Source organism: Ovis canadensis, chromosome 4, assembly GCF_042477335.2.
Source record: "Ovis canadensis isolate MfBH-ARS-UI-01 breed Bighorn chromosome 4, ARS-UI_OviCan_v2, whole genome shotgun sequence".
In the NCBI taxonomy this organism is placed as follows: Eukaryota; Metazoa; Chordata; class Mammalia; order Artiodactyla; family Bovidae; genus Ovis; species Ovis canadensis.
In genome coordinates this window covers 87,823,791-87,850,721 of record NC_091248.1, presented here as the reverse complement: position 1 = coordinate 87,850,721, position 26,931 = coordinate 87,823,791, and the positions used below count along the sequence as shown (strand labels likewise).

Here is a 26,931-nt window from a genome sequence, read left to right as displayed (position 1 = left end):
ATAAACTGTGGAAAATTCTGAAAGAGATGGGAATACCAGACCACCTGACCTGCCTCTTGAGAAATCTGTATGCAGGTCAGAAAGCAACAGTTAGAACCAGACATGGAACAATAGACTGGTTCCAAATAGGAAAAGGAGTACATCAAGGCTGTATATTGTCACCTTGCTTATTTAACTTATATGCAGAGTACATCATGAGAAACGCTGGGCTGGAAGAAGCACAAGCTGGAATCAAGATTGCTGGGAGAAATATCAATAACCTCAGATATGCAGATGATACCACCCTTATGGCAGAAAGTGAAGAGGAACTAAAAAGCCTCTTGATGAAAGTGAAAGAGGAGAGCAAAAAAGTTGGCTTAAAGCTCAACATTCAGAAAACGAAGATCATGGCATCTGGTCCCATCACTTCATGGGAAATAGATGGGGAAACAGTGGAAACAGTGGCTGACTTTATTTTGGGGGGCTCCAAAATCACTGCAGATGGTGACTACAGCCATGAAATTAAAAGACGCTTACTCCTTGGAAGAAAAGTTATGAGCAACCTAGATAGTATATTCAAAAGCAGAGACATTACTTTAGCCACTAAGGTCCATCTAGTCAAGGCTATGGTTTTTCCAGTAGTCATGTATGGATGTGAGAGTTGGACTGTGAAGAAGGCTGAGCGCCGAAGAATTGATGCTTTTGAACTGTGGTGTTGGAGAAGACTCTTGAGAGTCCCATGGACTGCAAGGAGATCCAACAAGTCCATTCTGAAGGAGATCAACTCTGGGATTTCTTTGGAAGGATGATGCTGGGGCTTAAGCCCCAGTACTTTGGCCACCTCATGAGAAGAGTTGACAAATTGGAAAAGACTCTGATGCTGCGAGGGATTGGGGGCAGGAGGAGAAGGGGACAAAAGAGGATGAGATGGCTGGATGGCATCACACTCGATGGACATGAGTCTGAGTGAACTCCAGGAGATGGTGATGAACAGGGAGGCCTGGCATGGTACGATTCATGGGGTCACAAAGAGTCAGACACGACTGAGAGACTGAACTGAACTGAATTGAACTGAAAATCAAAAAACCAACCATCTACCATCTATCAAGGTTTTCCATTTTTGGCATTACAACTACTCCAGTGTGTATTTTATTTTCACTTTTTGAGTTTCGTTTTTAACTTATGGCCTTTAATAGGCTTGAAATGTTTCCATTACTTAAGATTTCAAGCTTATATATTTTTTTCTCTTAGCTGATGATCAACTCCTTCAGCTAGATTATGCATCTATTTAGTAATTGTCTTGATATATTTTTTAAACTTCCCTTATTTTTGGTAATGATAGAAGGTTTTATGCCCATGAATTATCTCTGTCCAAGAATAGAATAAAATCTTCTCTAAGAGACACCAGTTTACTTTTTTGCGATTGAGATTAAAAATCATAATCTTGGCATAAAGAGGTGCACATGAGAAGATGTAACAGCTTCTGTTAACATATCTGATTTTAAAGTAATAAACATCAATTAACTAAGACAATGATCACTGTAGTTTTGTTCAGGAGTGACAGAACAATGAAAGTTCAGGGGTGTTTTTTTCTATATGTGCATGAATTCCTTTTTTTTTTTTAAAGAAACACTTTCTCTCAAACTTATTTATATTTTATTTTATATTTTAAAGTCTGAATGAATCACTTCAGGCTACTCAGGCTTGTACCTATCAATTCAGTGACCTGAGCAGTATGGGATGCAGACCAGTCTTCAGTGATGGGCTGAGCACCCCCGCCGGCCAGAGGCACTGCTGAACTGGCCCCAGAACATCTGAACCTCTAGGTACCTCTGTGATCTCAATCGAATAGCAGTTAACTCAGGTGCTGGACCAGCCTATTAACCCCAAACTGTTCCTACTTGGTCACTCTGCCTTTTCAGCAGTGGCTCATTCTTGCTTTTCAATCTCTTCAGGCTCTCTGTAGAACTAGAGATGAGGTGTGACCTCCTACGATGTTACTACCATGGAAATGGTACCACACATGTGCAGAACCTCCTGGGCTAGCACCCACCACTCAGATCCACTGAGTGAGCTCCTTTGTTGCTGCCTAGGATGGCAATGTCCACAAAGTGCAGAAGAGAGTCTCTGTTACACAGAACAAGGTGGGCAGGTTAGCATAAGACATCCCTCTGAGAGGCTGGTGGTCTAATGGGATCAGTAACCTCCTGAAGGCTGTTCTCAGAAGGCTAGCAGTTCCCAGAAGCCTGTCTGGGTCTGGTGAGTGAAGGTTCCAGAAGGGAAACAGCCAGCAATATGAGTAGCTCTAGTGGCAGCAGCAAACATCAGCCCCACTCTCTGGTCAGTATTCCTGGAGGAAATGACACTGACATCAGCCAGGTTTCTCATGGGAACAATGGCATAAGCTTTCAGCAGAAGCTTCCCTCAGATTGTCTTCAGATTTATGATGTAAGACATTATCACTCTTCCTTTTGTAGATGTAGTGTTCCATATGGAAGTCAAGATTCATGCCAGCTCGGAGGAGTCCCACTATAAGGAATTTGAGGACATCCCCTTCCTTCACTCTTTGGACACCAAGGGCACTGGACGTTGTGAAAGCTCCTCTTAAATCATGACAGGAGCCCAGAACAATGCTACATGAACCCCTATCTAGGTAGCTCTGTGCACAAAATATTGCTGTGGAACTTCATGGAAAGTAGGTGCCTTCCATAGATATCAACATTTCATTATATATTGTTCTAGGACATTCTACATGTTAGCATTCTGTCATATATTTTGTCAAGACTTTTAAAATATTTATTCCCCAAAGCTACATTTCTGGTAACCTAAAGTACAAGGATCTAAGAAACCAAATAAAGAAAAGCAAACTGATAAACAGAACATCTGAGGTCAAATTTCAACATAATGTTCTGTTAAATCTACTTTATTGTGGTACAATTTAATAGTTTTCAATTAAACTTATTCAAACTAAGAAAAAAATGAAGACAGCTCACCTATTTCTCTCACCTTTCACACCATGCTTCTGGCAACCACTAATCCATTCTCTGTATCTAAAAGCTTGTTTATTCTTTATTATTTAGATTCCATATAAAAGGGAGATGATAGAGTACTTGTCTTTCTCTGAGTTATTTCCCTTAGTATAAAGCTCTCAAGGTCCATTCATGTTGTCACAAATGGCAAGATTTTATTATTTTTATGGCTGAATAATATTACAATATATATAATGATATATGTATGTGTATTATAGTTTCCTTACCTACTCGTCCATTGATGATAGATACTTTGTTTTCATATCTTGGCTATGGTAAATAATGATGTAATGAACACCATGGGGGTGCAAATAGCTTTTCAAATTAGTGGTTTTGTTTTCTTCAGGCAAATACCCAAAAGAGGAACTGCTGTATCATATGGTAGTTCTGTAAATTTTTTTGAGAAAGATCTAGACTTTTTTCCATGGTGGTTGCACAAATTTAGAATCCCAACAGTACTTGAGGGTCCCCTTTCTCCATATTCTCTTGAGTATTTTTTATTTTTAGTTTTTAAAACAGCCACTCTAACAGGTATGAGATGGTACCTCATTGTGGTTCCAATTTGTGTTTCCTTGATGAGTAAAGATGGAGAGCAACATTTTACTTGCCTGTTGGCCATGTGAAAGTCTTCTTCAAAAAATATATATATAGTTAGATCTTTTATCCATTTTTAAATTGAATTGCCTGGTTTCTTCTTTGAGTCCTATGAGTTCTTCATATATTCCAGATATTAGCCTTTTCTCAGATACATGATTCACAAATATTTTTTCTCATTCATAGCTTGCCTTTTCATTTTGTTGATGGTTTCCTTTGTTATACAGAATCATTTTGGCTTGTTGTAGTCTCATTCATTTTATTTTTGTTTTTGTTGCCATTACTTTTGGTGTCAAATTCAAAAAAGAGAAAACTCACTTCCAGGACTAATGTTAACGTGCTTACAGCCTATGCATTTTTAAAATATATTTTATGGTTTCAGGCTTTACAGACTATGTTTCCTTCTATGTTTTATAGTTTCAGGCTTTGCATTCTAGTATTTAATTCTATTTTAAATTTTTGTGTATGGTATAAGATAGTGATCTACTTTCATTCTCTTTCATGTATCTGTCTAGTTTTCCCAATACCATTTATTGAAGAGACTATAATTTCCCCATTGTATATTCTCTGCTCCTTTGTTGTGAATTAATTAACATACATGCATAGATTTACTTCTGGATTCTCTACTGTGGTCTGTTGATCCATGTGTCTGTTTTTATGCCAATAACATGTTGTTTTAATTATATAGCTCTGTAGTATAGTTTGAAATCAGAGAGCATGATGCACCCAGCATTGTTCTTTTTTCCAAATATTGCTTTGTTATCCAGGATCTTTCATGGTTTTATATAAAACTTAAGAATGCTCATTCTTGAATTTGTATATTGCTTTGGTAATATGAATCTTTAGACTAGATCACAACATAGGCTATATTCCTCTGTAATTTTTATGTTATTAGAATTGCATTTTGTTAAAGGATAGTTATAAAGAGAATTTTGTGCATAATTTTTCTTATTTAAAGACTTTTTGCACAGAACTGACACTTTCAATAAGTATCTATAATATGTGGAGCTCAAATTATTTCTGATTATAGCCTCCCATTTAAAGATAAACTTCAAATGACTACAGCTCACTGGTATATGTTTAAAAGTAAGTAGATGCTGAAAATTAGCCCCATTCATAGAGAAGACCTTTTTCAAAAATTAGAAGACCTGATTTTTAAAAGTTGTTTTACTTACCTGAAAAAGTCTGACCTCACTATCTTAATAGTGTTTCTGGTAAAAAAAAAAAAAAAAAATTCAGCAATTTTGATGTACCTGTGGAAATGTTTTAAATGTAAAACAACTAGGAACCTGGACCTAGCCCTACTCTAATCACTAAACTGTGAGGTTCCCTGGCATCAGATGGTAAAGAATCTGCCTGCAGCGTGGGAGGCCTGGGTTTGCTCCCTGGGTTGGGAAGATCCCTGGAGAAAGAAATGTCTACCCACTCTAGCATTCTTGCCTGCAGAATTCCATGGACAGAGGAGCTTACAATGGGGTCACAAAGAGTTAAGACAGAGTGACCAACACTCTCACTTTTCTGAGTATCTCTGGTTCTATTTCCTTACCCAACCGAGATAAACTCACAAATGTAGAATCAGCTATTCTCAAACATCTTTTTTTTAATATTTTTGGCTCTTATTTTACAAATAGCAGAGACTATTTGAGAAACTTGACCTTCTTACATTAGATGAATAGAATTAAAGCTCTCCATTAAACTAATGATAAAACAGACATTTAAATAGAATGGCGAGATACTTTTTTCATATTATTAGCAGAAATAATGAAATTGAAACTACATTGGCCTCCTAGACCAGTCTTTTTGAAACCCTTAAACTCTTTCCATATTCTTTATTTGTCTAAAATTGCCTAGGGGCTGAATGCTTACATTCCTAATTTTAATACCCTAGCAACATGCCCTGCACATGTAATCACCTATTTTTTTTTTAATTTAACTGAAGTACCTCAGTTAATCCTCACTGCCACCTTAAAAGATAAGCTGTTTTCAATCCATTTTATTGATTAAGAAAATAGGATCAGAAAGGTTAAGTAATTGCCTTGAAATCCCAAGGACTATACATGACAAAAGTAAGATTACACTGTCAGATCGTCTAAAGTTTAAAAAAAAAACTAAAAGGTGGATAACTCTAATTACAGAGGTGATCCTTTTTTCCTTCAAATCCTTGAAAAGTTTTAATTTTACACTATCAGTAAAATGTTTTCTTAAGAAGAGGAAGACAGCTGATCTAAAGAAAGCAGAAAGGAAACACTGAAAGGAGGATAGGAAATTTAGATTTGAAAATTTGCATAACTTGAGTCTAAATTCACAGGAGGTTAAATAAAAGCATCAAATACAAATTGAGTTTAGCACTAAAAAGATACACTGAGATACTTTCAAACTGACAGTCCAGCTGAAACCCTTCAGAGTTCATATCTATGCATTGAGTATAGATCTCATGTTCAGTGCTCTTACTACAATAAAATAAAAAAATATATTAAAGGAAAAGATAAATGGCTAGACCAGATGTAGAACAGCTCTGCCTCTTCAATCTGACTGTGAGATCTGTTCCTAGGGACAAGATGGTAGGAGAAAGTTAATATTTTTGTCCATATTGTTTTGTTCTGCTTTCCCCACAGGTAAAAAGCAGATGGAAGGTTAGGCTGGGTTCAGCCTAGAAGAAATTTCAACAGCAATGACTGAAGTCAATAACGCTTAAAATGACAGGATAAATTGAGAAAGTAGCACTGACATATACACACTACCATGTGCTAAGTCACTTCAGCCATGAAGTGAAGTCATAAAGTCATGAAGGGTTGCAACTCTTTGCAACCCCATGGACTGTGTAGCCCACAGACTCCTCTATCTATGAGATTCTCCAGGCAAGATACTAGAGTGGTTGCATTTCCTACTCCAGGGGATCTTCCAGACCCGGGGTCAAACCCTAGTTTCTTATGTCTCCTGCATTGGCAAGAGGGTACTTCACCACTAGTGCCACCTGGGAGGCCCCACACTACCATGTATAAGACAGATAACTAGTATGAAGCTGCTTTTTGACACAGGGAGTCAAGGCTGGTACTCTGTGAAAGCCTACTGGGGTGGGAGGGGAAGGGGAAGGAAAGCTCAAGAGGGAGGGGTATCAGTTCAGTTCAGTCGCTCAGTCATGTCCAACACTTTGCGACCCCAAGAATAGCAGCACACCAGGCCTCCCTGTCCATCACCAACTCCCGGAGTTCACTCAGATTCACGTCCATTGAGTCGGTGATGCCATCCAGCCAACTCATCCTCTGTCGTCCCCTTCTCCTCCTGCCCCCAATCCCTCCCAGCATCAGAGTCTTTTCCAGCGAGTCAACTCTTCCCATGAGGTGGCCAAAGTACTGGAGTTTCAGCTTTAGCATCATTCCTTCCAAAGAAATTCCAGGGCTGATCTCCTTCAGAATGCGCTGGTTGGATCTCCTTGCAGTCCAAGGGACTCTCAAGAATTTTCTCTAACACCATAGCTCAAAAGCATCAATTCTTCCGCACTCACTCAGCTTTCATCACAGTCCAACTCTCACATCCATACATGACCACTGGAAAAACCATAGCCTTGACTAGACAGACCTTTGTTGGCAAAGTAATGCCTCTGCTTTTCAATATGCTATCTAGGTTGGTCATACACACACACACACACACACACACACACACACACATATATGACAGACTTCCACTATTACACAGCAGAAATCAACACAATATTGTAAAGCAATTATCCTCCAATTAAAACAAAATGACTGATAAAGAAAATGACAACACTACAACACTATTTTTAGTACGAACACTTCTATTGAATTTTTGTGAGACCAAGATGATCTGTGTTCTAACGATAGATTGAGAGTGAAAGGAAAAAGAAAAACATATGAAATTCTAAATTAGTGAATTTTTCGTGATTTAATAATTTAAATAACTTTATAGCAAATGTGTAAGATAAATTTCAGTATTAATGGGAAGGGAAAATACAAAACAATTTTTACTGATGGGTTTTCTGGGTAGAAATAGTGTAAATTTGGGCTAAAATACAAAACCATTGCCTTCTAGAGAACCCATGGCAAACTTCATAAATTAATCAGAGAAACAGAGTTCTACCTAATATTCATGGCAAGCCAATAAGTTCTGCATATAATAATGGGTAAAAGAAATAAATTAATTAGAAAGAGTATTTCTTTGGGTGTATAAAGACTGATAATAATAATTATAAATATTTTAAGATTTATACAACATAAAGAGCAAAAACAAAATTAAAAGACACTCTAGAGCAGAGAAAATTGGCAACATGTATGATAGAAAATTTGTCATTTTACATATGAACAGCTTGTAGAAATCAATAAGAAATAATCATTTCAATTTTAAAGGAGCAAAGAACATTAATAGAAAAAGAAGAAAAAGAAAAACATAAGAAAAACACAAATATTTAATTATCTGAGGAAGAAAAGCTTAGAATCCCTGTTAATCAAAGAATTAGATGCACCTTTTAAGTAAGTTTTTTGTTTTTTTAATCTCTGATTCTAGTTTTTGGTAAAGGTGCATGCTGCTGAAAACGTTTAAACTGGAAGTATCTCTCAAAATTAAGGGACACAACATGACAAAAACATTTAAAAATGTGCCTGCCTACACTTCAACCAAACTACCTGATTCCTTAATATTTATATTTAGGACATGACAAGAAATCCATTAGGATGTTAATTGTATCATTTTAAATATAAAATTTGGATATGATCTAAATATTTAATAATCATTGATGGCTTAAATAAATATTGAAGCATGGCTACCAAATAAAGAGTTTACTCTCTAAGATTTAAATAACCCTTGAAATTTGTGGTAAGTCATATGAAAACTTTTATGCAGAGTACATCATGCAAAATAGGCTGAATGAATCACAAGCTGAAATCAAAATTGCCAGGAGAAATAAACAACCTCATATATGCAGCTAATACCATTCTAATGGAAAACAGAAAAGAGGCACTAGAGAGCTTTTGGATGAGTGTAAAGGAGGAATGTGAAAAAGGTGGCTTAAAACTCAACATTCAAAAAACCAAGATCATGGCACCCAGTCCCATCACTTCATGGCAAACAGATGGGGGGGAAAGTGGAAACAGTGCAGATTGTATTTTCTTGGGCTCCAAAATCGCTGCAGATGGTGACTACAGCTACAAAATTAACAGATGCTTGCTCCTTGGAAGAAAAGCTATGATAGACCTAGATAGTGTATTAAAAAGCAGAGGCATCAGTGTGCCAACAAAGGTCTGTATAGTCAAATTTATGGTTTCTCCAGTAGTCATGCACAGACGTGAGAGTGGGACCATAAATACAGCTGAGTTCCTTGGACTGCAAGGAGATCAAACCCATAAATCTTAAAGGAAATCAAGTCTGAATACTCATTGGAAGGACTGATGCTGAAGCTGTAGCTCCAATACTTTGGCCACCTCATGCAAAGAGCCAAGTCATTGGAAAAGACCCTGATGCTGGGAAAGACTGAGGGCAAGAGGAGAATGGGGCAGCAGAAAAGGAGATGGTTAGATGGCATCACTAACTCAGTGGACATGACTCTGAGCAAACTCTGGGAAAGAGTGAAGAACAGGGAATCCTGGCATGGTGCAGTTCATGAGGTCACAAAGAGTCAGACAAAACTTAACAACTTAATAATGAACAACATCTGAAAATCAGAAAAATGAGTAAAATACATGAACAGACAAAAACGTGAAAATGATGTTTAACCTTATGAAAAGATATTTATTTCATTCCCCAAAGAAGAAATACAAATATAAGTACACTGAAGATAAAATTTTACAAAACATATATACATACATACAGTTAGTTTGTGTAAAAATAAAAGCTAGCAAAATCTGAATGAAATCTTTAGTCAAAATTATTGTGCCAATGTCAATTCCTGCTTTTGATCACTGTACTCTGTGATTATATAAAATGTTATATAAACATATAAATGTGGTTTTTTAAAATGTTATCAAAGGAAGCTGGGCACAGACCACAGAGAAAAATTACTATTTTTTTAATGTAAATCTAAAACCATTACAAAACAAAACATTTTTGTAAAGATGTAAAGAAATATTAACATATCAAATTTAAAAGGAAAGATAAAAAGGAATGTGTCAGTCCAGTTCAGTTGCTCAGTCGTGTTCAACTTTCTGCAACCCCATTGATTTCAGCACACCAGGATACCCTGTCCATCACCAACTCCTGGGGCTTACTCAAACTCATGTCCATTGACTTGGTGATGGCATCCAACCATCTCATTCTCTGTCATCTCCTTCTGTTCCCAGCTTCAATCTTTCCCAGTGTCAGGGTCTTTTCAAATGAGTCAGTTCTTCACAGCAAGTGGCCAAAGTATTGGAGTTTCAGGTTCAGCATGTCTTTCAAATGAATATTCAGGACTGATTTCCTTTAGGATGGACTGGCTGGATCTCCTTGCTGTCCAAGAGACTCTCAAGAGTCTTCTCCAACACCACACTTTAAAAGCATCAATTTTTCAGTGCTCAGCTTCCATTATGGTCCAACTCTCACATCTGTACATGACTACAGCTAAAACCATAGGTTTGACTAGATGGACTTGTGTTAGCTAAGTAATGTCTCTGCTTTCTAATATGCTGTCTAGGTTGGTTATAGCTTTTCTTCCAAGGAAAAAGCATCTTTTAATTTCATGGCTGCAGTCACCATCTGTGGTGATTTAGGAACCCAGGAAAATAAAGTCTGTCACTGTTTCCGCTGTTTCCCATCTATTTTCCATGAAGTGGTGGGCTGCATGGCGCTGGAGCAGTGGCTGCACAGCACTGGAGAGGCTGTGAGGAGATACCCCATGTCCAGGGGCAAAGGAGAAGCCCCAGCAAGACAGTAGGAGGGGTGAAGTCACATTTAGAATCAAATTCCATACCCACCAGATATACTCAAAGGGCTCAAACAAACTTTGTGCACACCAGGACCCAGAGACCCCACAGAGACTGAGACAGAACTGTGTTTGAGCATCTCCTGGGGAGGTACGGGTCAGCAGTGGACTGCCGCAGAGGCAGGGGCTCTGGGTGCAGCAGACTTGGGTATGGCATAAGCCCTATTGGAGGAGGTCACCATTAACCCCACCATAGAGCTGCCAGAACTTACACAGGGCTGGGGAAATAGTCTCTTGGAGGGCACAAAATGAACCTTGTGCACATCAGGACCCAGGAGAAAGGAGCAGTGACTGCAGAAGAGACTGACCCAGACTTGCCCGTGAATGACCAGGAGTCTCCAGCGGAGGTGTGGGTCTGCAGTAGCCTGCTGTAGAGTTGGGGTGCTGAGTGTAGCAGTGTATGCATGGGATCTTTTGAAGGAGGTCGCCATTTACCTCCAACATAGTTTGACCCCAAAAGGCAATGAGAAAGAATGCTCAAACTACTGCACAGTTACACTCATCTCACACGTTAGTAAAGTGATGCTCAAAATTCTTCAAGCCAGGCTTCAACAATATGTGAACCGTGAACTTCCAGATGTTTCAGCTCAATTTGGAAAAGGTAGAGGAACCAGTGATCAAATTTCCAGCATCTCTTGGATCATTGAGAAAGCAACAGAGTTCCAGAAAAACATCTACTTATGCTCTACTGACTAAGCCAAAGCCTTTGTATGGATCACAACAAATTGTGGAAAATTCTTAAAGAGATGTGAATACCAGACCATCTGACCTGCCTCCTGAGAAATCTATATGCAAGTCAGGAAGCAATAGTTAGACCTGGACATGGAATAACAGGCAGGTCCCAAACAGGGAAAGGAGTAGATCAAGGCTGTATATTGTCACTCTTTTTATTTAACTTATATGCAGAGTACATCATGAGAAACACTGTTCTAGATGAAGCACAAGCTGGAGTCAAGAATGCTGGGGAAAATATCAACAACCTAAGATATGCAGATGACACCACACTTATGGCAGAAAGCAAAGAACTAAAGAGTCTCTTTATGAAAGTGAAAGAGAAGAGTGAAAATTTGGCCTAAAACTCAACATTCAGCAAACTAAGATCACGGCATCTGGTCCTATCACTTCATGGCAAATAGAGGGGGAAACAGTGGAAATAGTGACAGACTTTATTTTGGGGGGCTTCAAAATCACTGCAGATGGTGACTGCAGCCATGAAATTAAAAGATGCTTGCTGCTTGGGAAAAAAGTTATAACCAACCTAGACAGCATATTAAAAAATGGAGGCATTACTTTGCCAACAAAGGTCCAATTAGTCAAAGCTATGGTTTTTCCAGTAGTCATGTATGGATGTGAGAGTTGGACTACAAAGAAAGCTGAGTGCCAAAGAATTGATGCTTTTGAACTGTGGTGTTGGAGAAGACTCTTGAGAGTCCCTGGACAGCAAGGTGAGCCAGCCAATCCATCCTAAAGGAAATCAGTCCTGAATATTCATTGGAAGGACTGATGCTGAACCTGAAACTCCAATACTTTGGCCACCTGCTGTGAAGAACTGACTTATTTGAAAAGACCCTGTTGCTGGGAAAGACTGAAGCAGGAGGAGAAGGGGATGATGGAGGATGAGATGGTTGGATGGCATCACCAACTCAATGGACGTGAGTCTGAGTAACTCTGAGTTGGTGATGGACAGGGAGTCATGGGGTGCTGCAGTCCTGCTGCTGCTGCTGCTGCTGCTAAGTCACTTCAGTGGTGTCCGACTCTGTGTGACCCCATAAACGGTAGCCCACCAGGCTCCCCCATCCCTGGGATTCTCCAGGCAAGAATACTGGAGTGGGTTGCCATGTCCTTTTCCAATGCATGAAAGTGAAAAGTGAAAGTGAAGTCGCTCAGTCGTGTCTGACTCTTAGCGACCCCATGGACTGCAGCCTACCAGGTTCCTCCATCCATGGGATTTTCCAGGCAAGAGTACTGGAGTGGGGTGCCATTGCCTTCTCCATGCTGCAGTCCACAGGGTTGCAAAGAGTCAGACATGACTGAGCCACTGAACTGAAATAGCAGGGAGGGAACACAGCTCCACCCATCAGAGAAAACTGCATCAAAGATTTACTGAGCATGGCCCTGCCCATCAGAACAAGACCCAGGTTCCTCTTCAGTCAGTCTCTCCCATTTAGAAGCTTCCATAAACCTCTTATCCTTCTCCATCAGGGGGTAGACAGACTGAAAACCACAATCACAGAAAACTAACCAATCTAATCACATGGACCACAGCCTTGTGTAACTCAATGAAACTATGAGTCATGCCTTGCAGGGCCACACAAGATGGATGGGTCATAGGGGAGAGTTCTGATAAAACATTTTCCACTGGAGAAGGGAATGACAAACCACTTCAGTATTCTTGCCTTTGAGAACCCCATGAACAGTATGAAAAGTCAAAAAGATAGGACACTGAAAGATGAACTCCCCAGATTGGTAGGTGCCCTATGCTACTGGAGATCAGTGGAGAAATAACTCCAGAAAGAATGAAAAGATGGAGCCAAAGCAAAAACAACACACAGTTGTGGATGTGACTGGTGATAGAAGCAAGGTCCGATGCTGTAAAGAGCAATATTGCAAAGCAATCTGGAATGTTAGGTCTATGAATCAAGGCAAATCAGAAATGGTCAAACAGGAGATGGCAAGAGTGAATGCCGACATTTTAGGAATCAGCAAACTAAAATGGACTGGAATGGGTGAATTTAACTTAGATGACCATTATATCTACTACTGTGGCCAAGAATTCCTTAGAAGAAATGGAGTAGCCATCACAGTCAATGAAAGAGCCTGAAATGCAGTACTTGGATACAGCCTCAAAAACGACAGAATGATCTCTGTTCATTTCCAAGGCAAACCATTCAATATCACAATAATCCAAGTCTATGCCCTGACCAGTAATGCTGAAGAAGCTGAAGTTGAATGGTTCAGTGAAGACCTACAAGACCTTCTAGAACTAACACCCAAAAGAGATATCCTTTTCATTATAGGGGAAAGAAAGTGAAAGTGAAGTTGCTTCAGTCATGTCCAACTCTTTGTGACCCCGTGGACTGTAGCCCACCAAGCTCTTCCGTCCATGGGATTCTCCAGGCAAGAATACTGGAGGGGGTTGCCATTTCCTTCTCCAGGGGATCTTCCCGACCCAGGGATTGAACCCAGGTCTCCCGCATTGCAGGCAGATGCTTTAACCTCTGAGCCACCAGGGAAGATCTCATCATAGGGGACTGGAATGTAAAAGTAGGAAGTCAAGAGATACATGGAGTAACAGGTAAGTTTGCCCTTTGAGTACAGAATGAAGCAGGGCAAAAGCTAATAGAGTTTTGCCAAGAGAAAAAACTGGTCTTAGCAAACACCCTCTTCCAACAATGCAAGAGATAAATCTACACATGGACATCACCAGGTAGTCAATACTGAAATCAGATTGATTATATTCTTTACAGCCAAAGATGGAGAAGCTCTATACAGTCAGCAAAAACAAGACTGGGAGCTGACTGTGGCTCAGATCATGAACTCCTTATGGCCAAATTCAGACTTAAATTGAAGAAAGTAGGGAAAACCGCTAGACCATTTAGGTATGACTTAAATCAAACACCTTATGATTATACAGTGCAGGTGAGAAATAGATTCAAGGGACTAGATCTGATAGACAGAGTGCCTGATGAATTATGGACAGAAGTTCATGACATTGTACTGGAGACAGGGATCAAGACCATCCCCAAGAAAAAGAAATGTAAAGGCAAAATGCTTGTCTGAGGAGGCCTTACAAATAGCTGTGAAAAGAAGAGAAGCAAAAGGCAAATGAGAAAAGGAAAGATATACCCATTTGAATCCTGAGTTCCAAAGAATAGCAAGGAGAGATAAGAAAGCCTTCCTTAGTGATCAATGCAAAAAAATAGAAGAAAACATTAGAACGGGTAAGACTAGAGATCTCTTCACAAAAATTAGAAATACCAAGAGAACATTTCATGCAAAGATGGGCACAAGAAAGGTTAGAAATGGTACAGACCTAACAGAAGCAGAAGATATTAAGAAAACGTGGCAAGAATACACAGAAGACTATACAAAAAAGATCTTGCTGACACAGATAATCACAATGGTATGACCACTCAACTAGAGCCAGACATCCTGGAATGAGAAGTCAAATGAGCCTTAGGAAGCATCACTTTGAAAAAAGCTAGTGGAGTGATAGAACTCCAGTTGAGCTATTTCAAATCCTGAAAGTTGATGCCATTAAAGTGCTGTACTCAATATGCAGGCAAATTTGGAAAACTCAGCAGTGGCCACAGGACCAGAAAAGGCCAGTTTTCATTCAAATTCTAAAGAAAGGCAATGCTGAAGAATGTTCAAACTAGCACACAATTGCACTCATCTCACATGCTAGTAAAGTAATGCTCAAAATTTTCCAAGTCAGACTTCAACAATACATGAACCGAGAACTTCCAGGCTGGTTTTAGAAAAGGCAGAGGAACCAGAGATCAAATTGCTAACATCTGCTGGATCATCAAAAAAGCAAGAGAGTTCCAGAAAAATATCTATTTCTGCTTTATTGACTATGCCAAAGCCTTTGACTATGTGGATCATAAAAAACTGTGGAAAACTCTTAAAGAGATAGGAATACCAGACCACTTGACCTGCCTTTTGAGAAATCTGTATGCAGATCAAGAAGCAACAGTTAGAACTGAACACGAAACAGACTGGTTCCAAATCAGGATGGGAGTATGTATGTCAAGGCTATATATTATCACCGTGCTTATTTAACTTCTATGCAGAGTACATCATGAGAAATGCTGGGCTGGATGAAGCACAAGCTGGAATCAAGAATGCTGGAAAAAACATCCATAACCTCAGATATGCAGATGACACCACATTTATGGCAGAAAGCAAAGTAGAACTAAAGAGCCTATTGATGAAAGTGAAAGAGGAGAGTAAAAATGTTGGCTTAAAACTCATCATTCAGAAACTAAGATCATGGCATCTGATCCCATCACTGCATGTCAAATAGATGGGGAAACAGTGGAAGCAGTGACAGACTTTACATTTTGGGGCTCCAAAATCACTGAAGATTTTGACTGCAGCCATGAAATTAAAAGACGCTTGCTGCTTGGAAGAAAAGTTATGACCAACCTAGACAGCATATTAAAAAGCAAAGACATTACTTTGCCAACAAAGGTCCATCTAGTCAAAGCTATATTTTTCCCAGTAGTCATATACGGATGTGAGAGTTGGACTATAAAGAAAACTGAGTGCCAAGGAATTGATGCTTTTGAACTGTGGTGTTGGAGAAGACTTGAGAGTTTCTTGGACTGCAAGGAGATGCAGCCAGTCCATCCTAAAGGAAATCAGTCCTGAATATTCATTGGAAAGAGTGATGTTGAAGCTGAAACTCCCATACTTTTGGCCATTTGCTGTGAAGAACTGACTCATTTGAAAAGATCCTGATGCTGGGAATGATTGAGGGTGGTAGAACAGGATGACAGAGGATGAGATGGTTAGGTGGCATCACCAACTCAATGGACATGAGTTTGAATAACTCCGGGAGCTGGTGATGGACAGGAAGGCCTGGGGTGCTGGGGTCACAAAGAGTCAGACATGACTAAGTGACTGAACTGGCCTGATGGGACTGGATGCCATGACGTTAGTGTTCTCAATGTTGAGTTTTAAGCCAGCTTTTTCACTCTCCTGGCTTACTTTCATCAAGAGGCTCTTCAGTTTTTCTTCGGTTTCTGCCATTAGGGTATGCATGATATCTGCATATCTGAGGTTACTGATATTTCTCCCGCCAATGTTGATTCCAGCTGGTGCTTCATCCAGCCTGGTATTTCGTACGGTGTACTCTGCATATAAGTTAAATAAGCAGGGTAACAATATACAGCCTTGATGTATTCCTTTCCCGATTTGGAACCAGTCTGTTGTTTCATGTACAACACAGACTTCAAACAAAGCAAAAAGATAGAATAAAAAATTATTTCATCTTTAAGAGTTGGAGTTTTAAGTGACATATTTTTGTGTGTGTATGTACATGGATGGGTACTTATATATTTTCTAAAATTTCTAATTTGAGCATGTTTATAGTGTGGAGAAATTGTAATTAATAATAGGAAAAAAATCCAGTAAATGCTGTGGCTATATCTTTACCTGCCTGAGAGAACTGAGCAAGCTGGGAATGGCCTTTGCAAATTTTTTTCCTTATTTTTCTACAAATACATAATCTATATTTTAGACTATATTCTACAATCTATAATAAACCTCTGACACATATTATTTCCAGATAAATCAGAGCATAGAGTTTCTTTTAGAATTTTCAGACGGAAATTACATTTACATATAAAATAACATATAACTGACTTTGATGATGCATGTCCAAAGCACTTCTTCAGAGAAAACCTGCCATACATCATTCAACTTAACAAGATTTTTTAAAATATAACTCTTCATCCTTATTACAGATTACTCTGTGCTCTGGTTAATTCAATCAACATAAACACTTTAATTACATAATTTTTGTTCCCTAATGCCCTTTGGCAATACAAGCTCCAGTCTAATTCCTTTTTAATAATCAAGCATGAGCTGGTTTGTAAGAAATTCTCCAGAAGTACCTGCAGTATTTTTTATTTTCCTCTTAGACCCATTAGAGCACACTCATTAAGCAAATCATGCCAGTGAAGCACTGTGCCAAAATGTCAGTGGGCCCAATGAGAGATTACAGAAGCACAAATCAGTGATGAACAGTAGCTTAACTTTCTCCAAACCACTAAAATATATGGTTCAGAAATGCCTTTAATATGTGAACAAAAATCAAAAGATTCAAGGATATTCAAGATGATTAAAAGCAACAACATAATTGATGACACTATTAAAATTAGTGAAACAACATATACTCAGAGTAAAATACATAGCACAACTTATGATTAAATAAGTAACATGACCTTATTTTCATCTCAAAGAGAATTTTATATAAAACAATCAATGCTTTAACTCAACATTTTAACAAACAAATCATGATTTCCTTCCAGGCTACAAGAGGTTCAGGAAACTCATGAATAAAAGTCACATAAGCTATTAAAATAACATATTACCAACTTTCTCTTTTTTGTTAGTTAAAACATACTATGGGGCATTACATCATTTTGTTATATGAAATTTTCTTGGCTCTCTTAGTATAGGAAATCATTTAAATTATCAATTATGATGTTTAACCTTAAATCCTGGCTAAAATGAGTTAGCCACTTTCCCTTTAAGAGGACCATGAAGGGTCACTGGTTACTCCTTTAATTGTCTTCTTTGAACTTTAAGATTCATTACCGCCAGAAGACACGTCTCACCAAGGAGACATTCCTGAAACAATGATTGATATTTAATTAGAGAACAGACCTTGGGTCCATGTTGCTTTGGTAGAATGGATTCAGCACTATGATCTGGTCAGAGCTCTCACAGTGACCTCAAAGATCATTTAAATAAAAAAAAAAAGGCAGCTAATCTCCACAATAGATATGTGATTACAGATAAAGGATAATGAAAAAGCCCAGCAAAACAATCTACTTCCTCCTCTGTCTATGCTCATAACAAGCAGTTCAGTAACGGAGTAAAGACAAAATTATTTGGTGGAGCAGTAAAGAGAACACCAGGCACTCCTACAACCACAGGGTACTTAATGTTAGATAATCTGATCTGGGGCAGGGGGTGGGGGTCGGCGCTTCCCTGGGAGCTCAGATGGCAAAGAATCTGCCTGCAATGCAGGAGATGCAGGTTCAATCCCTGGGTCAGGAAGATCCCCTGGAGAAGGGAATGGCAATCCATTCCATTATTCCTGCCTGGAGAATTCCATGGATAGAGGAGCCTATTGGGCCACAGTCGCAGGCCTGCAGAGAGTCAGATGCAACTGAGCAACTAACACTTTCACTGTCTTTGATGATCTCAGGAAACTCATTGACTACATCACCAACTCAATGGACATGAGTTTGAGTAAACTCTGGGAGATAGTGATGGACAGGTAAGCCTGGCGTGCTGCAGTCCATGAGGTCTCAAAGAGTCTTAGCAACTGAACAATAACAACAAAGCTAGAGAAAAAATAAGTTCTTCTGGTTTCAGGAAATTGCCAAAATGAATACTGGATCCTCTTCAAAACAATCTCACTTTGTGTGTGTATGTGCTTTTGAAAAGCTGGCAGAACTGTTATCCATTTTTTTTCAATGATTTTATTACAGAAAAATCCTATTCTTCAAACTAACTTATTATTGTGTGAAGGAGATGTATTATGGTATTTGAGTTTCAAGTGTTTATCAATACAACAATAAAAAAAAGAACTGGGAAAAGTATACTGGGGAGATGATTAGGAGGCTATTATACCTGTGCATATGAAAGAGATCAGTAATCCATAACAGAGATGAAAAGTTACATCTTTTAAAAGCTTGTCAAGTTGAGTGAAGTATAATGGGTTTTCTCTGAAGCAGTTTTTTGGACACAGAACATCCAAGTAAGTTATATATTGCTGTTCAGTCACACAGTCATGTCCAAGTCTGCGATCCCATGCATCAACAAATTTAGTTTAAATTTGTTGGCAGCAGAGATAGAAAGAATGGGGTGTGTTCAAGAGATTCTTAGAAGGTCAAATTAACAGGACTTAGTAATTATGTAATTATTTGTTAGTAATTCATTGGAAGAACGGTCCCCAGATTTTTGACATACAAGACAAGGTGCATCGTGTTTACTGAGATGAGGCATCTTCCTCTTCAAGAAGGAACATGGGCAAAGTGAGATAGTAAAGTTCAGATACTAATTAAGAAGTTAAAAAGTAGACCTAGTGCTGAGATGAGAGGAAAACCCAAAAATGCAACTCTGGGGGACAGATCAGAACAAAGGCACGTCCTTTTAAATATTTGTTCAAATGATTGTTAGTTTAAAAATAAACACACACATACACTTGCACAAGCAACATAAACCACAAATATTTTTAAGCTGAATGTTTCGTAACACATAGTAGAATTTTAAATTTTATACCAACATCCTTTCTTTATAATTATTAAACTATATTTTAATATATGTCAAAATTCTTAAAGTTTCCCTGATTCAAAAGGTTATTTAAAAGAGCTGTGTATTATCTAAAGGAAATCATCCAATCAATGAATGAGGTCCATATATTTACTGCCTTGTTTTTAGCATTGTTCCTATACAAGTTGAAAGTGAAAGTGTTAGTCCAACTCTTTGTGACCTCATGGACTGTAGCCCTCTGTCCATGGGATTCTCCAGGCAGGAATGCTGGAGTGGGTTGCCAATCTGTTCTCCAGGGGATCTACTCGACCCAGGGACCAAACCCAGGTCTCCTGTGTTTCAGGCAGATTCTTTACCATCTGAGCCACCAGGGAATCCTACACAAGTTAAGTCTAAATAAATTTTCCAGTATCCCTTCTGTCTTGGAAATTACATAATCCTATGCAAAATATACTCAGAATCCTCCTCAAAAAAAATTCCTCATTATCAGAATCTTTTTACACCATAACCTTTTAACAGTAATGACACCACCCTTAAGGCAGAAAATGAAGAGAAACTAAAGATCCTCTTGATGAAGGTGAAAGAGGAGAGTGACAAAGCTGGGTTAAAACTCAACATTCAAAAAACAAAGATCATGGCATCTGGTCCCATCACTTCATGGCAAATAGATGGGGAAACAATGGAAACAGTGACAGACTTTATCTTCTTGGGCTCCAAAATCACTGCAGATGGTGACTGCAGCCATGAAATTAAAAGACACTTGCTCCTTGGAAGAGCTATGATCAAACCTAGACAACATTTTAAAAAGCAGAGATATCACTTTTGCCAACAAAGGTCATATAATCAAAGCCATGGTTTTTCCAGTAGTCATGTATGGATGTGAGGGTTGGACTATAAAGAAAGCTGAGCACTGAAGAATTGATGCTTTTGAACTGTGGTGTTGGAGAAGACTCTTGAGAGTCCTTTGGACTGCAAAGAGATCCAACCAGTCCATCCTAAAGGAAATAAATCCTGAATATTCATTGGAAGGAATGATGCTGAAGCTGAAGCTCCAATACTTTGGCCACCTGATGCGAAGAACTGACTCATTGGAAAAGACCCTGATGCTTGGAGAGATTGAAGGCAGGAGGACAAGGAGATGACAGAGGATGAGATGGTTGGCTGACTCAACGGACATGAGTCTGAGCAAACTCCAGAAGATGGTGAAGGACAGGGAAGCCTGGCAGGCTGCAGTCAATGGAGGCACAATGAGTAGGATACTACTAAGTGACTGAACAACAACAACAGTATGACTTATTGTAAGGCAAAAATATTGGAGCCATGAAATAAAGATACTTTGAAATTCACCCAAGCCTAGTAATGTCCCTTAAAACCACCATTCAAGCAAGTCTCATGAAAAAGACCTTAGCATAAGTTGAATTTATATCTAAATGCCCTAATTAGACCACTGTTGAAGCCATAATCATTAGTTTTCCTATTGTGCCTGGCTGCTAAAATAGTTTTTCTCACTGTGTACAATAAATGAGAAGCAACATCAAATTATAACATTTGCAAACTGGAAGGCACTTTTGAGATTAGCTATTTCAGCCTCTCCAATTTACAGATGAGAAAGAGGAGGTTCAGTGAGGTCAAGTGAATTGCTTAGAAACAATGTGCAAAATCAAAATTTTTTAACGGTATTGAAGGGTATTGTATGAATTAAAAGGTTTTGAAATGTTGCAAAATAGCTCCTCTAATCAAAAACATAAAATCAGTTGTAGAAAATAAAAGAAATAGGAGTATTAAACTCATTGGATTTAAGTGTGAACACCTAGATTACAGTGTTTTCTGACACTATCGTATCATTCATTTTTAAGTATTTTTTCCCATAGTTCACTTACCATAACAAAGTGAATAGTCATTAAACTGTGAGTTCAATCCCTGGGTCAGGAAGATACCCCAGAGTAGGAAATGGCAACCTGCTCCAGTATTCTTGCCTGGACAATCCCATAGAAAGAAGAGACTGGTCCCCAAGAGTCAGACATGACTAAAGTGACTTAACACACAGGCTTGCAGGAATGTTCAGTCATGTTATGAGAACATTTCCTGATTTATTAAAAATAATAATAATTAGCTGATCATTCTCAACAAAATATTTGCTGACTTTGTAGTTCAAAATTAAATTCTCAAAAAGGACATACACATATAAAGAAAGTGTTCCTTATTTTATATTGCCCTGTCTTAAATGAAGCAGGAATGGACCAGACCATTGTTGATTCAAAGAGAAAGATGAGTCGAACAGAACTTAATGGACCTTGGTTGAGACACAGGAAGGGCTTAAGACAAAAGAATCATCAGTTCAGTTCAGTTCAGTCCCTCAGTCATGTCTGACTTTTTGTAACCCCATGAACTGCAGCACGCCAGGCCTCCCTGTCCATCACCAACTCCCAGAGGTTACATAAACTCATGTCCATGGAGTCAGTGATCCCATGCAACCATCTCATCATCTGTTGTTCCCTTCTCCTCCTGCCAACAATCTTTCCCAGCATCAGGGTCTTTTCAAATGACTCAGTTCTTCGCATTGGCCAAAGTATTGGAGTTTCAGCTTCAGCATCAGTCCTTCCAGTGCATATTCAGGACTGATTTCCTTTAGGATGGACTGCTTGGATCTCCTTGCAGTCCAAGAAACTCTCAAGAGTTTTCTCCAACACTACAGTTCAAAAGCATCAATTCTTCAGCACTCAGTTTTGTTTATAGTCCAACTCTCACATCCATACATGACTACTGGAAAAACTTTGACTAAATGGAACTTTGTTGGCAAAGTAATGTCTCTATATTTTAATATGCTGTCTAGGTTGGTCATAACTTTTCTTCCAAGGAGCCAGCATCTTTTAACTTCATGCAGTCACCATCTGCAGTGATTTTGGAGCCCAAAAATATAGTCTCTCACTGTTTCCACATCTATTTGACATGGAGTGTTAGGACCAGATGCCATACTCTTAGTTTTCTGAATGATGAGTTTTAAACCAGTTTTTTCACTCTCCTCTTTCACCTTCATCAAGAAGCTCTTTAGTTCTTCTTTGCTTTCTGCCATGAGTGTGGTGTCATCTGCATATCTGAGGTTATGGATATTTCTCCCGGCAATCTTTATTCCAGCTTGTGCTTCATCCAGTCCAGCATTTCACTGATATACTCTGCAGAGAAGTTAAATAAGCAGGGTGACAATATACAGCCTTGACCTACTCCTTTCCTGATTTAGAACCAGTCTATTGTTCCATGTCCAGTTCTACCTGTTGCTTCCTGACCTGCATACAGATTTCTCAGGACGCAGGTCAGGTGGTCTGGTATTCACATCTCTTTAAGAATTTCCCACATCTCATTGTGATCTGCATAGTCAAAGGCTTTGGTGTAGTCAATAAAGCAGAAGTAGATGTTTTCCTGGAACTCTCTTGGTTTTTGGAGATCCAACAGATATTGGCAATTCGCTGTCTGGTCCCTCTGCCTTTTCCAAATCAAGCATGAACATCTGGAAGTTCACGGTTTGCATTCTGTTGAAGCCTGGCTTGGAGAATTTTGCGCATTACTTTGCTAGTGTGTGAGATGAGTGCAAAGAATCATCAGATCAGTGCAGAATGGTACTGAGCAAGATTTTCTCAAAAGATAAAGTGAAAGATCCAATACTGGAAGAAATACGAGAAATAAGAAAGATGCATATTCTTTTTTAAAAGATGAGGAAACTGAGCGCCAGGGGGAAAAAGTCACTTATTTGGGTTTTGTACTAGTCAAGGGAATAAGTCAGGGTGAGAGGCCAGGTCTCCTGGGATACAATAGAATATATCACTTGACTTTACCCCTCTGTGGAGACCAGTTTTCTGCAGACCATCACATGTGTGGAGAATTCAGGGATACAAGCTGGGCTATAATCTGAGAGTGCCCCTGGGTTCTCAAGAGTATCTTGTTGGTACCTCTGGTCTTCCACACACCAGATGCTCAGAGGCTAGCACCTTGTAGTCTTTGGATTCCATAAATAAGTCATTTCTTCCTCATGCTATCTTCTCTTCCTTTGTTGATGATTGAGAGAGATTCCATAGCACATAAACAGTGGTATTAAAACTATCACCAATGACAATGCTTGTAACTCTGCTCACAAAGTACCTGACATTCTGAGAAATGTGACTCTGAATAATGAAATCAATATCTTTGCTTCTGCCCAGGATCATTCCTCACAGGATTCTACTCAGTTCATGCTACTCTCCCAAAGCCATCCTTCTGTCTTTTTATAATAGTGACCCTTTGAACACAGAACTAGATGATGACAAAAAGGTACCAGGAAAACTCTAATTTTTCATTCATTGCCTTTTAGGCCTGGGATTTATCAAGGCCATTGTCAAAATATTGATTATTGAATTTTCCTTCAGTTATAGAGCTTTAGTTGATGAATCTTGCCTTCTTCACTAAGAAGCATTATCATCTACTAGCCATTTGCCCTAAGCTTCCTTCATAGACCTAGTTAATCATTACTGCTGATTGTAAAACTCTGGCTCATATTATTTTGGCAAACCCACCCACTGAAATGACAGGACAAATTTAACTTGAATTCTGGGATAGTGTTGCAGGCTCTGGGATGTGTCAGATGTAATTTAAAAATTAAGAACAGAGCCAGAAAGCCAATGATAATGCAAAAGGAGCTAAACTCAGCATCAGGTTTATAGGAGATTGCAAAGAATTAGGCAAAAGACTCAGCAAGGGACCAGGAACATATCAAGGAGTGGTGTTTAAACAACACTAATTTGAAAGTGCTCGACGAATTTAGGTCCCTACCCATAGTCTTCTACTAAATTGTAAGTCTTCATTTACCATATACTCAAGCTTCTTTCTTTGTTCAAATTCTCTCAGAATCATGGGGACTGGGGAGAAGGTGATCACATGTAAACCAAATCCCAGAGTCAGAATCAGGGCAGAGGTCTCTTGGCTGCAGCTGTCTCACTCCCCTTTCCCTTCTGGGCATTCAGACTGCTGGCCATTCTTTCTGGTGTCACCACTATGGGAACATTTGGCTTCTGCTGCCCTGGGAACTTAATGCCATTATCAGTAGTTTTCTGGTTACCAGAAAACTTATCTTTTCATCTCATGTTTATCTCCTCCTCTTCTAGTGTCCAGCCATTAGCAAATGTATCTGCCCAAATAGCAGAAGCTATCCTTCCATCTAGCACTTTACAGTTTGCCAGAAGTTGCCCTTGAATATTCACTGGAGGGACTGATACTGAAGCTCCAATACTTTGGCTACCTGATGCAAAGAGCCAATTCAATGGAAAAAAACCCTGATGTTGGGAAAGACTGAAGGCAGGAGGATAAGTGGGCAAACAGAGAATGATATGGTTGGATGGCATCACCGACTCAATGGATATGAGTTTGAGCAAACTTTAGGAGATAGTGAAGGACAGGGTAGCCTGGCGTGCTGTAGTCCATGGGGTCACAAAGAGCCAGACACAGCTTAGCCACTGAACAACAGCATGTTCTCTGGGGACTAAGAAGGGCTGTGGCCAAGTGTATTCATCTCACTGCACTAGGAATTGATCCTAGTACACTGATCACATTCCTGATCACTCTCCTCCCTGCTTGCACACTCACCACTTCGGCCTTCCATGACCCTAAGTCTGATGCCCCCTGCCAACTCCTAACATGCTCATGGTGACCTTTTACTCTTAGAAACTGCTTTGTCCCATAATTGTGGCATTAGTCAGGAGATACTGAATTTGCCAAACATACCAGCATATCTATGAACCTCTAATATGGATAGACTTTGAATGCTTACATTGCTAGGAGTACCACTGGCCCAGGTGGGCTGTAACTGTGTAACAGCCATCATGGAGACGGCCTTTGAGGTTTTCATTCTGAGTGCTTTGTGCTCTGATGCCAGCCCTATGTGTACATATACTATGTTTTTACTGAACTTTTATAAGTTTTTCTTTCTACCAACTGAATGCTTGATTAGAGGGTCCTAGATTACTTAAGATAATGGAACCAAGAATGAGGCTAAATCAAAATGGAAAATCATTTATATTGTGTTTGCTTATTTTATTTGTACTTAAAAGTGTCATGAACAGAGTTATTCTTGTAAGTTATATTACTTCAAAATTGTGGTACTACTGACAAGCCTCATTGAATTTTTATCATTTTCCACCCTACTTCTCTGTGGGATTATCTCTTTTTCTCTCTACAACACTGATTAAGAGGATCAATTTTACAATTGAGGAAAAGCATCAGACTAGATAGAACTTTGTTCAACTGTTCTTACACTAAAGCTCACTGTCTTTTTGCCCATACTTTCCCAGGCTGAAAGAGAAAATTAAACATTCTAGGAGAAAACAGCTTCCCCTCATTACCAGCTGGCCTGTGGGCTGCATTTAGTGAAAACTATAAACAGGGGTGTCAATGATGTTAATGAACTTGAAGCAGAAAAAATGACCAAACAAATCAGGAGAATTTGTGGATAGACAATCACAAGGCTGTCTGATCAGTGTTTAGTGTCCTTTTGTTGTTGTTATTCCCATAAAAATAAAGCTTGGTTTTGGTATTTCACTTTTGTATAAAAATTTCATAAAACTGGAGATATTTCAAAAGTCTCAACTCAAATGTGATTTTAAAACTGACATGTATACACTGCTCTATTTAAAATAGATAACCAACAAGGACCTACAATTTAACACAGGGAACTCTGCTCAAGACTCTATTATAACCTAAATGGGAAAATAATTTGCAAAAGGATAGATACATATGTATAATTAAATCACTTTGTTGTATATCTGAAACTAACACATCATTAATCAAATATACTTCAATATAAAAATGAAAAATCCACAAAATCTGCATCAGAAAAATAAAAACAACAAAACCAAAAGTCTCAACTCATAATAATAAAATAATAATAAAACAATTTTTCTGCACAGTTCCATTGTCTTGAGAACTCTGAATAGAACATCATTATGGTGAAACAAAATGAATAAATATAATATTACTAGTTGGTGTTATACTCATGTAGTTTTTCCAAATAACACTGCAGCTGGTTTTGGATATCTATCAATATCCAAATATTGGACAGTTCATATTATCATCACACCACAGAGAAAATTTTCCATCTATAGCAAACTATTGCATTATCATAAAAGAATGTTTTCAAAACGCAATTATGCTCCAGTATTCCTCCTCATGAGCCTCAAATAAAGCACAAATAGTATAAATTGTGGCAGAATAAAAATAGGAATAGACCTGTGATCTAAAAGCTGTGTATATATAATAGGGTGGATTATGTTACACATGTTATAACAACTTCAACTTCCCCCACTGGTTATGAGGCTGTAATTTTTAATTTCTGCAAGTACCTGATAACCTTTCATGCAACTAAAGGATATCGTATAAAGA

General features: G+C 38.7%; 1 protein-coding gene and 1 pseudogene across 1 annotated transcript in view; both read right to left on the bottom strand.

Annotated features, from left to right (window-relative positions):
* The window catches only part of ZNF804B (zinc finger protein 804B), a 576,957-nt gene that overhangs the window by 484,885 nt on the left and 65,141 nt on the right, over positions 1 to 26,931 (bottom strand). The window lies entirely within an intron of this gene.
* Positions 1,306 to 25,402, bottom strand: LOC138439043 (small ribosomal subunit protein uS2-like; annotated as a pseudogene).